General features: G+C 45.7%; 1 long non-coding RNA gene across 2 annotated transcripts in view; it reads right to left on the bottom strand.

The window, feature by feature from the left end:
- Window positions 1-8,668: 8,668 nt before the first annotated feature.
- The window catches only part of LOC137302428 (uncharacterized), a 55,082-nt gene continuing 49,566 nt past the window's right edge, over window positions 8,669-14,184 (bottom strand). For both annotated transcript variants that reach the window (XR_010958459.1, XR_010958461.1), the window contains exons 2-3: window positions 10,567-10,648; window positions 8,669-9,775 (exon numbers count right to left, since the gene is read on the bottom strand). This is a non-coding gene — a long non-coding RNA (uncharacterized lncRNA). The remainder of the gene's footprint in view (window positions 9,776-10,566; window positions 10,649-14,184) is intronic.

Genomic DNA, 14,184 nt, shown 5'->3' with positions numbered 1-14,184 from the left:
CGAAGAAGCCTTGGCTAGTTGCTTCTATGCATTCTGTGGTTGGTACACACTGCAGCCACAGTGCGCCGGTGGTGAAGGGAGTGAATGATTAGGGTGGTGGATGGGGTGCCAATCACGTGGGCTGCTTTGTCCTGGATGGTGTCGAGATTCTTGAGTGTTGTTGGAGATGCACTCATCCAGGCAAGTGGAGAGTATTCCATCACACTCCTGACTTGTGCCTTGTAGATGGTGGAAAGGCTTTGGGGAGTCAGGAGGTGAGTCACTCGCCGCAGAATACCCAGCCTCTGACCTGCTCTTGTAGCCACAGTATTTATGTGGCTGGCCCAGTTAAGTTTCCGGTCAATGGTGACCCCCATTTGTTGATGGTGGGGGATTCGGCAATGGTAATGCTGTTGAATGTCAAGGGGAGGTGGTTAGATTCTCTCTTGTTGGAGATGGTCATTGCCTGGCACTTGTCTGGCGCTAATCTTACTTGCCACGTATCAGCCCAAGCCTGAATGTTGTCCAGATTTCACTGCATGTGGGCACAGACTGCTTCATTATCTGAGGGGTTGCGAATGGAACTGAACACTGTGCAATCATCAGCGAACATCCCCATTTCTGACCTTAAAAATGGAGGGAAGGTCATTGATGAAGCAGCTGAAGATGGTTGGGCCTAGGACACTGCCCTGAGGAACTCCTGCAGCAATGTCCTGGGGCTGAGATGATTGGCCTGCAACAAACACTACCATCTTCCTTTGTGCTAGGTATGACTCCAGCCACTGGAGAGTTTTCCCCCTGATTCCCATTGACTTCAATTTTACTAGGGCTCCTTGGTGCCACACTCGGTCAAATGCTGCCTTGATGTCAAGGGCAGTCACTCTTACCTCACCTCTGGAATTTAGCTCTTTTGTCCATGTTTGGACCAAGGCTGTAATGAGGTCTGGACCGAGTGGTCCTGGCGGAACCCAAACTGAGCATCGGTGAGCAGGTTATTGGTGAGTAAGTGCCGCTTGATAACACTGTCGGCGACACCTTCCATCACTTTGCTGATGATTGAGAGTAGACTGATGGGGTGGTAATTGGCCGGATTGGATTTGTCCTGCCTTTTGTGGACAGGACATACCTGGGCAATTTTCCACATTGTCGAGTAGATGCCAGTGTTGTAGCTGTACTGGAACAGTTTGGCTAGAGGCGTGGCTAGTTTTTCAGCACAAGTCTTCATCACTACAGCCGGGATGCTGTCGGGGCCAATAGCCTTTGCTGTATCCAGTGCATTCAGCCGTTTCTTGATATCACGTGGAGTGAATAGAATTGGCTGAAGACTGGCTTCAGTGATGGTAGGGATATTGGGAGGAGGCCGAGATGGATCATCCAATCGGCACTTCTGGCTGAAGATGGTTGCAAACACTTCAGGCTTGTCTTTTGCACTCACGTGCTGGATTCCGCCATCATTGAGGAAGGGGATGTTCATGGAGCCTCCTCCTCCCGTTAGTTGTTTAATTGTCCACCACCATTCACAACTGGATGTGGCAGGACTGCAGAGCTTTGATCTGATCCATTGGTTGTGGAATTGCTTAGCTCTGTCTATAGCATGTTGCTTCCGCTGTTTAGCATGCATGTAGTCCTGAGTTGTAGCTTCACCAGGTTGGCACCTCATTTTTAGGTACGCCTGGTGCTGCTCCTGGCATGCTCTTCTGCACTCCTCATTGAACCAGGTTTGATCCCCTGGCTTGGTAATGGTAGAGTGAGGAATATGCAGGGCCATGAGGTTACAGATTGTGCGGGAATACAATTCTGCTGCTGCTGATGGCCCACAGCACCTCATGGATGCCCAGTTTTGAGCTGCTAGATCTGTTCTGAATCTATCCCATTTAGCACGGTGTTAGTGCCACACAACACGTTGGATGGTGTCCTCAGTGCGAAGACGGGACTTCGTCTCCACGAGAACTGTGCAGTGGTCACTCCTACCAATGATGTCATGGACAGATGCATCTGCAAAAGGTAGATTGGTGAGGACGAGGTCAAGTAAGTTTTTCCCTCAAGTTGGTTCACTCACCACCTGCCGCAGGCCCAGTCTGGCAGCTATGTCCTTCAGGACTCGGCCAGCTCGGTCAGTAGTGGTGCTACCGAGCCACTCTTGGTGATGGACATTGAAGTCCCCCACCCAGAGTACATTCTGTGCCCGTGCTACCCTCAGTGCTTCCTCCAAGTGGTGCTCAACATGGAGGAGGACTGATTCGTCAGCTGAGGGAGGACGGTAGGTGTTTGATCTGATGCCATGAGATTTCATGAGGTCCGGAGTCAATGTTGAGGACTCCCAGGGCCACTCCCTCCTGACTGTATATCACTGTACCGCCACCTCTGGTGGGTCCATCCTGCCAGTGGGACAGGACATACCCAGGGATGGTGATGGAAGAGTCTGGGACGTTGGCTGAAAGGTATGATTCCGTGAGTATGGCTATGTCAGGCTGTTGCTTGACTAGTCTGTGGGACAGCTCTCCCAATTTTTGCACAAGTCCCCAGATGTTAATGAGGAGGACGTTGCAGGCTCGACTGGGCTTGGTTTGCCTTTGTCGTGTCCGATGCCGGGTCGTCCGTCCGGTTTTATTCTTATTATGACTTTTCTTAGCGAGATTTTACAACTGAGCGGCTTGCTGGGCCATTTCAGAGGGCAATTAAGGATCAACCATATTGCTGTGGGTCTGGAGTCACATGTAGACCACACCGGGTAAGGACGTCAGGTTTCCTTCACTAAAGAGCATGAGTGAACCAGATGGGTCTTTACGACAATCCAGTAGTTTCATGGCCACCATTACTGATATTAGTTTTTTTAATTCCAGATTTTATTTAATTAATTGAATTTAAATTCACCAGCTGCCATGGCAGGATTTGAACTCATGACTCCGGATTATTAGTCCAGGCCTCTGGATTACTAGTCTAGTAACATAACCACTATGCTACCGTACCCGGTGTATTGTTGAGCAATGAGCAGGCTCCGGGCCGGTTCCGTTCAGGATACTTGAGCGGTCTCTAACCTAAACACCAAACCACCAGTCATTTTTTTTTTAAAGTTTCTTTGGAACCAATAAGAGCAGTTGCTCCTCCCAGCTCAACATCACTCCTAAGAGCTGCTGTTGGCCCACCATTGGACCTCCTCCCCTTGTCCTTCCTCCGCCCCTTTCCCACGACTTACCGGAGGGCTGCTGCCCAAATTATTGAAGTGAGGCCTGAGGCCCAATTTCGGGTTATCCTCGGGCCTTCCAGGTAGGGTGTGTGCCAAAAACGGGCCATGACCAATTTTTTACCCCAGCATCTTTAGCATATGAAAACATCCCATGGACAGAATCAAGCTTGGCTATGATGTCCTCCACAAAGTTAGCCTGCTAACACAGGCGTCAGTGGAGCATTTTTGGGTTTATTTCCTTGCCAATGCTTAGCTTCATATTTTTGGTTGCTGCTGACTTTGAAATTCGTGGTTGCTGCTGTCATTGATACTGCACCATACAAAGAGGTGAGGATGGGTATACCTTTGGGGTTTCCTCACATGCTGTACAATTGACATCAGGCAAAGAAGCTTGTGAGGGGTCAACTAGTGCAGATGCAACAACCCCCAAGGCTTTTGTAGGATACTGTTATTACCTCTCTGCATGTACTCAAACATGTGGTAGACGGAGTTCAATGTGGGAAAGTATGAGGTCATCCAGTTTGGACCTAAGAAAGTTAGATCAGAGTATTTTCTAAATGGCGAGAAGCTAGGAACTTTGTATGAGCAGAGAGATTTAGGGGCCCAAATACAGAAATCACTAAAAGCTATCAGGCAGGTTCAAAATATAATATAATGGAATGTTGACCTTTATTTCAAGAGGGCTGGAATACAAAGGGGTGGAATTTATGTTACAGCTATACAGAGCTCTAGTTAGACCCCATCTGGAGTACTGCATTCAGTTCTTGGAATTGCACCTTAGGAAGGATATACTGGCCTTGGAGGAAGTGCAGCACAGATTCACCAGAATGATACCGGGGCTAAAAGGGTTAAATTATGAGGACATGTTGCATAGACTAGGCTTGTATTCCCTTGAATATAAAAGATTAAGGGGTGATCTAATTGAGGTGTTTAAGATGATTAAAGGGGAGATAGAGAGAAACTGTTTCCTCTGGTGGGGGAGTACAAAACAAGAGGACATAACCTTAAAATTAGAGCTAGACTATTCAGGGGTGATTTCAGAAAGCAATCCTTCATACAAAGGATAGTGAAAATCTGGAACTCCCTCCCCCACCCCCCCAACAAGCTGTTGAGGCAAGGTCAGTTGAAAATTTCAAAACTGAGATTGATAGATTTTTGTTAGGCAATGGCATTAAGGGTTACAGAATCAAGGTGTGTAAATGGAGTTAAGATACAGATCAGCCATGATCTAATTGAATGGCAGAACAGGCTCGAGGAGCTGGATGGCCTACTCCTGTTCCTATGTCATAGAAGACCTGTCTTCTGTGCCTTCACAAGATAGGCTGCCACTGAGTTGTGCCATATTCTTCACAGTTAACTGCAAACAACTTCTGCATCAAAGATGCTTCTACCCGTACAAGTGAAGGTTACCACAGCATGAAACTTTCGTGCTACTGGGTTCTTCCAAACCACCCCAGGGGACATCTGCCACATCAAGTAGTCTGCAGTGTACACATGCATCAAGCAAATGAGCTATTATGTTTCCAAAGGTCAACACCTTGATATACCTTTACCTGTGGAAAGGAGGCATCAGTTGGACAGGATGCACAGCTTTCACTGGATGGCAGGATTCCCTCGAGTGCAAGGAGTCATAGACAGCAACAGAATGGGCATCGGGGCTCTTCACATCAACACTATGGTCGTGATGAATAGAGACAGTTTGCACTCAGTCTCAGGTGTTATCGACCACAGAAACATCATGATGCACAGTAGTGACTGTTGTCCAGGAAATAGCCATGATACCTTCATTGTGCATCATGTGAAGGAGCAGATATACTGGATGGATGGTCATTAGGAGATCAGGACTATCCTTTACATCAGTGGCTGCTGATTCCACTGAGAAACCTTCTACAAGCAGAGGAGGACTTCACCCTGGACACTTCAGCACCTGGTAGCTGTTACTTATTCATCATCACCACCTTCAAGAAAATTGTGCCATGCAGCTTGTGCACAATGAAAGATCGTATGCAAAATGGTAACGGTGTGTACCATGCTTCAAATGGTACTTCCCAGAGTCATAGAGTCATAGAGTCATACAGCACGGATAGAGGCCCTTCGGCCCATCGTGTCCGCGCCGGCCATCAGCCCTGTCTACTCTAATCCCATATTCCAGCATTTGGTCCGTAGCCTTGTATGCTATGGCATTTCAAGTGCTCATCCAAATGCTTCTTGAATGTTGTGAGGGTTCCTGCCTCCACAACCCTTTCAGGCAGTGAGTTCCAGACTCCAACCACCCTCTGGGTGAAAAAGTTCTTTCTCAAATCCCCTCTAAACCTCCCGCCTTTTACCTTGAATCTATGTCCCCTTGTTATGGAACCCTCAACGAAGGGAAAAAGCTCCTTCGTATCCATCCTATCTGTGCCCCTCATAATTTTGTACACCTCAGAGAGCAGAAGTTCCCATATTAGGTTTGTGCCATGCTCAATGAACCCCTTAAGAAAATGTGAGCAAAAATGAGGAACACACTTACCTGCACCTTCCTCCTAATATCAGCAAACCTCTTCATTTGCAGTCGGGTGGGGAGGGGGGGTGGGGCCTGGGTGATGGCTTTGACTCAACCAGCAATATTCAGGCCCGAAAAGCTCGCCCTGCTTTGGTGCGCCTCTTGCGGCAAGACCTCCAAATCTTCAGCATCAAAAGAACCAATGCTGCCCACATATTTCCACTGTAGTGTTATGATCAAGCAGTCCACTTTCCTGCCACCACTGCAACTTCCACTCTTGTGCCAAGCTGCAGCCCTTAGTGAGCTGCTGCTTCATCAATTTTGTACTCCCCAGCCAAGTGGTCTACAAACCAAGCTCTCTGGGTAAGCTTTCCTGTGGCAGTAGCCTATTTAAGTAGAAGAGACTTTGATTGTAAAATTCAGTGCAGCTGCCCTTTTGAGGTGCCAGCGCAAGTGAGTCTGCACCGTGGGCCAGCACATTGCCTCACTGTCAAAATTTGGTATGTATGGGAGAAACAATACAATTTTTATTTTAACCTGCGTTATCTATCAACTGCTATGAGGAAACAGTTTTTAAAAACTTCTGTGTGCAGTGCCTTTTTTCTTTTCTTCCACATCAGTACTTCATTCAGAATCCAGATACAGTTTAGAAATTTTAATTACAGAGGGGTTTGATTTTTATTTTCGGTGTACATGGGGTGGATTGTGGGCAGAGTGATTGGAACATTCACCCAATTTAGTCAGCCAGACACCTGAACCATTTTGATGGTAAGGCCTATGCTTTTGTAGTGACGATAGGCAGCTGGCCATTTTGAGGGTGGACGATCCGGCAGGTCATCCACAGAGCACAGGCCTGCGGCAAAGGATTAAAGGGGAGGGCTGGGCCAATCCTGGGGTTGGGGGGGGTGGTGGACAGACCCCTTATTGAAGGGAGGAGGATTTGCATCGAGACACAGGTAGAGCAATCGTGCTCTTGCTGATGCCCAAGAAGTGCCATAAAAAATATTTTTTGATGCTCGTCAGATGTTTCCAGCAAACCCCTCTTCTGATCAGTGCCTTGACTCCCTCTCGATCGCCGCCTCAACCCCTCCCAATCGCCGCCTCGACCCTGTCCCAATGTTCAAATCAACCCCCCTCCCAATCGCCCTCCTTTTCCCAATCGCCTTTGCTTCCCCTTTAAAGACTTACTCGAGGGCCACTGCTCATGACGCAGTGGCCCGAAATTCGAAGCCTCTTCACCAGTGAGCTTCCTGGGGATACTCAGCAGGTGTCCGCAGCTCGCCGATCTCATTTAAATGAGGCCCAAGCCCCAATATCAGGTGCCCCTCAGGCCTACTCGTTCAGGTGCAGGATATGAATTTCCAGGCCAAAGTGTTCAACCATTAGTATCACCAATAGTAATTTCAAGGCTAATGTGTAATATTAGTGCACACAAGCCCCAAAGAAATGGTGAACCAATAGTACGAAAATTTCAACTTCAGCAAGTGTGTAAAATGAGCGGTAGTGGATCAGCTACCACCCGATTTACACCCCCCCCCCCCCAAATCAAAGTTGAAAGGCTCACCCATAATCAGGCAAGGGGTTTGGCAGTTACAACAGGGAGGGGCAACTGCTGTACAAAATATATTTTTCTAGCTACTAATCTGACAGCACCAAACTGCTTCTAATTTGGTATCTTAAAGAGGCCACAGCATGACTGTTGTGGGGAATAGAAAGTTGTTTGTGTGAAATTGGAATGGAGGCACACTGATGGAGCAGCTTTACACTGCATCTAAGCAGGCTATGTCTGACCTGGGAATATTTGAATACACTGGATGCCTGAAATGAGAAGTGTGCTACCTCCCCACCACCAACACCGACACCCCTCACCTTAACGAGCACAGAATTCACAAAAACAATTTTTTAAAAATTAGAATGATGTAGCTATTCCTGATGTGCAAGTAGTTTTATTACTGTAATAACGTAAGGACACACTGGGGTAAATTTTCACGTTTGACACTTGGCCAGTAAGCTGGCAGAGCATATCTTTCCGCCTTTTATAGAAACCATTCAATTTTCATCCCTTTGATAACAAATGGGTGTCAGTTCCACCTGATTATTGCCCATGGGGTGAAGACAAAAATTTTCCCCATTATCTACCTTACACTTCTACAAAGGAAATAAAGTAATTATTTAAAGAAATTGCACTATTTCAAAGAAGAGCAGGGAAGTTCTCCCCAGTATCCTGACCAATATTTATCTCTCAACCAACAGCACTGAAAAAAAGATTATCTGGTCATTTTCACATTGTTTGTGGGATCTTGCTGTGCGCAAATTGGCTGTTGTGTTCCCTACATTACAGCAGTTACTACACTTCAAGAGTACTTCATTGGCTATAAAGGCATGTCCTGAGATTGTGAAAGGCGCTACATAAATGCAAGTCTTTTTTAACGAAAGTATTACTGCTAATTAGATCATGATGTTTTGAGAATTTAGGCAAAATTGATTGCACAAATATTTCAAATTTCTGTTCCATTATATAGATGTAGTTCATGGTGAGTGGTTTACACAATAAATCCATTTCATGGTAATGCTTTGAACAGCTCAGAGCTCGCTATAGTTCACTCAATACTGGATTTAGTGCTTCACGTGATAGTAATATTTATGAATTATTCACTGTCCTTGATAAAACTATGCCATGGTATTCCATCAGCAGATGTTTTTCATTCTGCATTCTTATAATATCCTTCATCAAAATCATAGTCAATTTTTATAAAGGCCAAATAAAAGGGAAATAAATTAGTACAGTCATTGAATCTAATTTAACTGAAGGATGCACTTATCTCTTCACACATTTTGCATTTTAATAGCTAAGAATCAAAATACTTGATGCAGATTTCACACTGTCAGACAGGCTTTTGACAGTGAAACAGCAGGACACATACAAACTACAATTATTAATTCATGAAACGTTTATCCATTATAAGCAGCAAAGGATGATGAAACCCATCATATTCTGAGATTAAGCTACTAATGGTTGTTTAGGGCAGGTTATTGTTGAAGACAGTTTACTGAAAGGAGTTACTTTAGTTTGAGTTTCTTGCTTTATCTAGGTGTGGGTTCGATTCACTGAACTTACATTGTTAACTATAGTTTTAATTAACTATACGACCATGTTGGCAGGTTGGTACTTAATCAAATGTTCCATTTAATGTAATAATAATAATTGTTGGTTATGAGAAAACATGACTACTAAAATGACAAACTTATCAGTACAGATTTTACTGTACTGTTGCATGATATGATCCTAATACAGTTTAATATTTATTCCATGACTGTACAACATGAGTGTACAATTTTTTGTAGTGGGTTGTACAAAAGTTGCACACTTTCTCAGATCATCGTACAAAATAAATGCTACATTAAAAATACATAGTACTTGCAGATACATATATTGAAGTTTTGACACCATTTGATATATTTGGGTGGTATTACTCCCTGACACAGCTGAGGCCTTTCCCTGGCAGGGGGTTTAGATTGAGCAGAGTTTGGGCAATGCTTGCTCCCTGATGAAGTTTATAGGCATGGTGGAGTGCTGGAAACTATTAATGGATCAAGTGATCCCATGCTCCTTCATTTATAGGGCTCAGAGGGGTTGATAGAGTATGCCAACAGAAAGAGCACCCGTACCTCCTCCTTCCACAGCTGCATAGGAAGGTGGTTGGTCCCTTAGGTGCTTTAGCCAGTCATATGTTTGTTGAAGGGGTGTTCGGTTGAGACAGAGCTGCAGGATTCATCTTCATGATGCTACCAGTGAAAAATGTGCTAGCCTACAAGTAGCAGGCTCTCCTTACCCTGTTGTTAGCATGCCATATATGCTTCAGTTGGACCTGGCAGTAGGGTGAGGTAGTCTATAGTTAGAGTAGTCTTCAGGACCTCCATGCAGAAGGGCAGGAGATGTGGGTGTGCACACACAGAATGTGTGCAGGGATGTAGTACTCTTTTGGCCACAGTATCACTAGTACTCAGTCCAGGACAGGAAAGGGTGGGTGGAGCAGTGATAATGATGTATATAGATTGTAGGCCTTTGAGCTGACCCTTCAGTTCCATATTTGTTTGAATTGGATTTTGAGGATAGAGACAGGATCCTGGAGGTAAAAGAAGAAATAATATTTCATGATGTGGAACATTTCAACAAGCTGCTGAAGGACATGATTTGCTGTGCCATAGCAAGGGGGAGAGCCAACAGGTTCAGGGCATCGTCAGTGTGTCTGTCAATAAGAGTATAGTTTTTTTCCACATAAACTACTGTTTATCCTTTCTGGAGATCTGCAAAAAGGATAATGTGTAGGGGGACTGGTAGGTGAATATTTGCTTCCCTTCCCAGCCAAAGATTTTGAAAGGAGGCCTTGGGTTAAATTTTAACCCCACGAACGGTTGGGTTGGGGGCAGGTAAAAATCATAAAAAAGTAAAACCCACCACAATCCATCCACTTCCTGTTTTAACGGAGGCGGGTTGAGGGGCAGGCGTTCAACCCGCTCATAGGAGGCAGGTCCGTCAGTAAAATCTTCAGGCCTCCATTTTGACAGGTTTTTTATTTTTAACTCCTGGAGGCCAGGACTCCTGGGCCTTCTGCTTCACCCCATGTAAGAGGACGCGAGAAGACCTGGCTCAGCAGGTAAGTGTTTTTATTGAACTGCTTGTGGGCCAGGAGGAGCAGGCGTGTTTCCTCCAGGCCCAACAAGTCTGCCTGCCATGATCCCACAAACGCAATCGGCTGACCCCCTCACCATCTCCGAACCCACCGATGTCCGACCCCCTCCCCCATGACTGAGCCTCTCATGGCATCCCCAATGACTGCTGACCCCGATGACTCCCCCCGAAGACACTCGACCCTCCCCCCACCCAAGACCAATTCCATACCTATCTAAGACTTACCCGCTGGTATCCGCTCCCTGGCTACTCTTGTGTCCAACTGACAGCTAGCCTGTCAATCTGGCTGGCTTGTTGGGCAGGAAACCTACAGAAAAAAAATGAAAGACGTCCTTATTCCGAATCGTATGAACGTCCGGGAAACCCATACTTCCAGGTTTCCAGTCAGGAATTTCCCCCCCCTCCCCCACCGCCCTCCTCCTGGCTCCCCGTTAAAATTTGCCCCCTTCAGACAATATTATAGTGGAGCTGTGCTACTCAATGGTAATGTCTGAAGTCTGAGAGAATAAGCCTACCTGCTGTCTCGGGTTGTTGCACGCATGCCAACTCTTTGCATTTCACACACATGATGAACGTTTTAGGGATCCAGTCAGCATCTCAACATTTGCTGACAAAAGTCAGTGCAAACTCCTCTCCCTGTCACACTTTTCCCTGAGTCTGGCTACTAATGCACTGCTGCAGGTCCCACTCTCCTCTCAGCGCTGTTCCCAGAGCTAATGGCAGGGATTCCAGCCTCTGTATACTGTAGGTGGAAACTCATCTTTATCATTCTCAAGCCATCTTGCATGCATTTTTACTTTATGAAAAATTATTTCTTGATTTAAAGTTTTCCAACAAAACCTACTGCCCTTGTTTGTATTTTTGATTCCTTAAATAGTTGTGAAAAGAAAAGAGGGGCAAGCTGTTTCGGTATGGAAACAAAATGTTGCATTCGCAGAAGAAGCCAGGTATCTGAAAGATTCTGGAAAAAGCTAAGGACAAGAGATTGGTTTGATTTGGGTTTCGGGTTCGGTTTGGTTTGTGAGGAACTACAGGGCACAAGTCAAAGTGATGGCAGTTCTCAACCATACTCCGAGAACATTTGTACTGACATATATTTCCACAAAGACATCTTTGTACTAGAATTTCTCAGAGTTAGACCAGATGCATCTATACCACAAGGCCACTTTCCATCCTTTCTGCTAGAATAATAGAGATTGGATGTGAACGCCACATGACTACCTGCCGCTAGATCGCCTGGCCCATACATGTCATCCCCCTACCCCACCAGGTTTTGATATTTATTCTGTAAGCACCCAGAGACCTCCTTAATGACTACAGGATCACAATATTTTGTAATATTTGCTTGCAATGGTGGGGTGGGTGAGGACAGGAGAATGCAGCTTAAATGCTGATCTATTTCAAGCATGTGAAGATCATTGGTCTATCTGGTCTGCCCAATCAATTATCTCTCTCCTTTTCTGTAAGAAAACTCTGGATCATGTATAAAATTTTATAACCATGAACTTTTCTTATGCCAGGAACTAGTCATTCCCTTTTTGAAACCCCTTAAAGTTTCATGTTCAACCACTTGTATTTAGTAGCTTTTCCCCCATATGTTCATCACTTTTTTGGCTAAAGAAATTGTCTTTGAATTACATATTTACTTTAGTTTTCATTGTCTTTAATCTATGCCCTCTGGTTCTGGAATCCCATATGCAGCTGAAAAACTTAACCTGATTCCACGTTAAAAACCACTTAATAATCATAACCGCCTATCAAGATTCTCCTTAGTCTTCCCAAGAAAGGATAGTGCCAGGGCATGTGTACGTACGTACACACACACACACAACCATTTCGTAGATCAGTCCTATAAGTTCTGGTATTAACCTTGAACCTTCTCTGATAACATGATATCCCTTTTGAAGTAGCAGGACCTGAATTGGGTGAAGGACCCACAAGAACAAGGGGCATAAAGAGTAGATTTCTTATACGTTCAACCAATTGTGCGATTATTGAATCTTTGCATCAAGATGCCAATGGTATGCTCTTTAATTTTCCTGGTGGTCTCATGGCTCTTATTGTACCTGTGCTGCTCAGATGTGGTGGGGTTACAGAGGGGTATCATCAGCCATGTGTGGAGGGGGTATCCTTTGTCCCCTACCAGCCATTCTCTGACATTCCAGGATGGGTGGAAAAGTGGGGGGATGGATGAGTGTCGCAGAATGACGGGGTCATGGCAGCTGCCAGTGAAAGTGGCACAGACTTGTATTATCCTTCTGTGATGACAACACAGTAGTTGAACATTGATGAACTGGATGCCCTTCCTGTTCACAAAAGCTCCTGGTTTGGCATCTCATTCCCTGATAGCTACATGAGTGCAGTTTATTATGATTTGGACATGAAGAAAGCCAGCCCCTGCTGCAAATCCCAGAGCTCTCTCATTCTGGCTATTGGCGTCTATTGGGATGGTAATATAATGGTTTGCTCTGGCAAGCAGCGCATTGGTGACCTGCTAGATGCAACCGTTCACTGCAGACTGGCAGATGCAGGTGATGTTCCCAGTGGCAGCCTGGAAGGAGCCTGTGACAAAAAGGTTAAGGGTGTTGGTGACTTTGACAGCCACTGGCAAAGCATAGCCCCCTGGTCCAGCAGGCAGCAGGTCCTGCTTCAATAGGCTGCATAGATCAGTAACAGTGTGGTGAAGCGCAATCTTCTCATGCAGTGCTCCTCAGAGAAACTGACTCAGCCTACAGACGCTGTGGACTGGGTAAGGCCTTCTACAAGCAGCTCCCCGCACCCTCTGTCTTCTCACAGACCCTCCTGCTGCTTGTTCTGGTTGTTGAGGTTGTTGCTGCTGGTGCTCCTCTTTTTCCAATTGTTCCGCCATCCAAAGGAAAGAAGCAAAAGCGGCACCCATGATAAGCAGTGAGTACTTAATCAGGGTAAGTAAGGGGAAAAAAACCCAGAATGAACCAAACTGCAAACTCAGAACTGGCTTGGCAATCCATTATTCACAATAGCACATTGATCCTAATGACCTGAGTACCTGCAGGTGAATGCCTCTTTAAATTCACCTTCCAGTCATGTTAGTCAGTTTGTGAAGCCAATCCTGCTAGGTTTTACTCAGTGGGTTTGCCACAGCGCGGGGCTTCTGACCCACCCAGTTAAAATTGAGTCGGGGTCGTAATAACGTTATAGGATCCCAGTTTGCACCTATTTCCAGCAGTTATGTTTGCCACCTGTGTCAGCTCCAAAGTTAAAATGGCGATCAGCGGATTTCTGGCGGGAATGGGGCGGTAAGTCAATTTTCGCTATTTTAACTGCTCGCCGGCCCCATTCCCTCTCACCAGGTTGAATTAAAATCAGGATACAAAAATCAGTTAAGCAGCAGAAGGCTGCGTAGAGAGCAAACTATTGCCCTGGACCGTAGGACAGGGTACAAAGAGATTGTGCTTTTAAGTTATAGAAACATAGAAAATAGGAGCAGGAGTAGGCCATTCGGCCTTTTGAGCCTGCTCCGCCATTCAATATGATCATGGTTGATCCTCTATCTCAATACCATATTCCCGCTCTCTCCCCACACCCCTTGATGCCTTTTGTGTCTAGAAATCTATCTAGCTCCTTCTTAAATATATTCAGTGACTTGGCCTCCACAGCCTTCTGTGGTAGAGAATTCCACAGGTTCACCACCCTCTGAGTGAAGAAATTTCTCCTCATCTCAGTCCTAAATGTCCTACCCCGTATCCTGAGACTGTGACCCCTCGTTCTGGACCCTCCAACCAGGGGAAACATCCTCCCTGCATCCAGTCTGTCTAGCCCTGTCAAAATTTTACATGTTTCAATGAGGTCCCCTCTCATTCT

Source organism: Heptranchias perlo, chromosome 1 (genome assembly GCF_035084215.1).
Source record: "Heptranchias perlo isolate sHepPer1 chromosome 1, sHepPer1.hap1, whole genome shotgun sequence".
In the NCBI taxonomy this organism is placed as follows: Eukaryota; Metazoa; Chordata; class Chondrichthyes; order Hexanchiformes; family Hexanchidae; genus Heptranchias; species Heptranchias perlo.
Note: the sequence above shows the minus strand (reverse complement) of the source record. Positions and strands in the feature narration are given on the sequence as shown.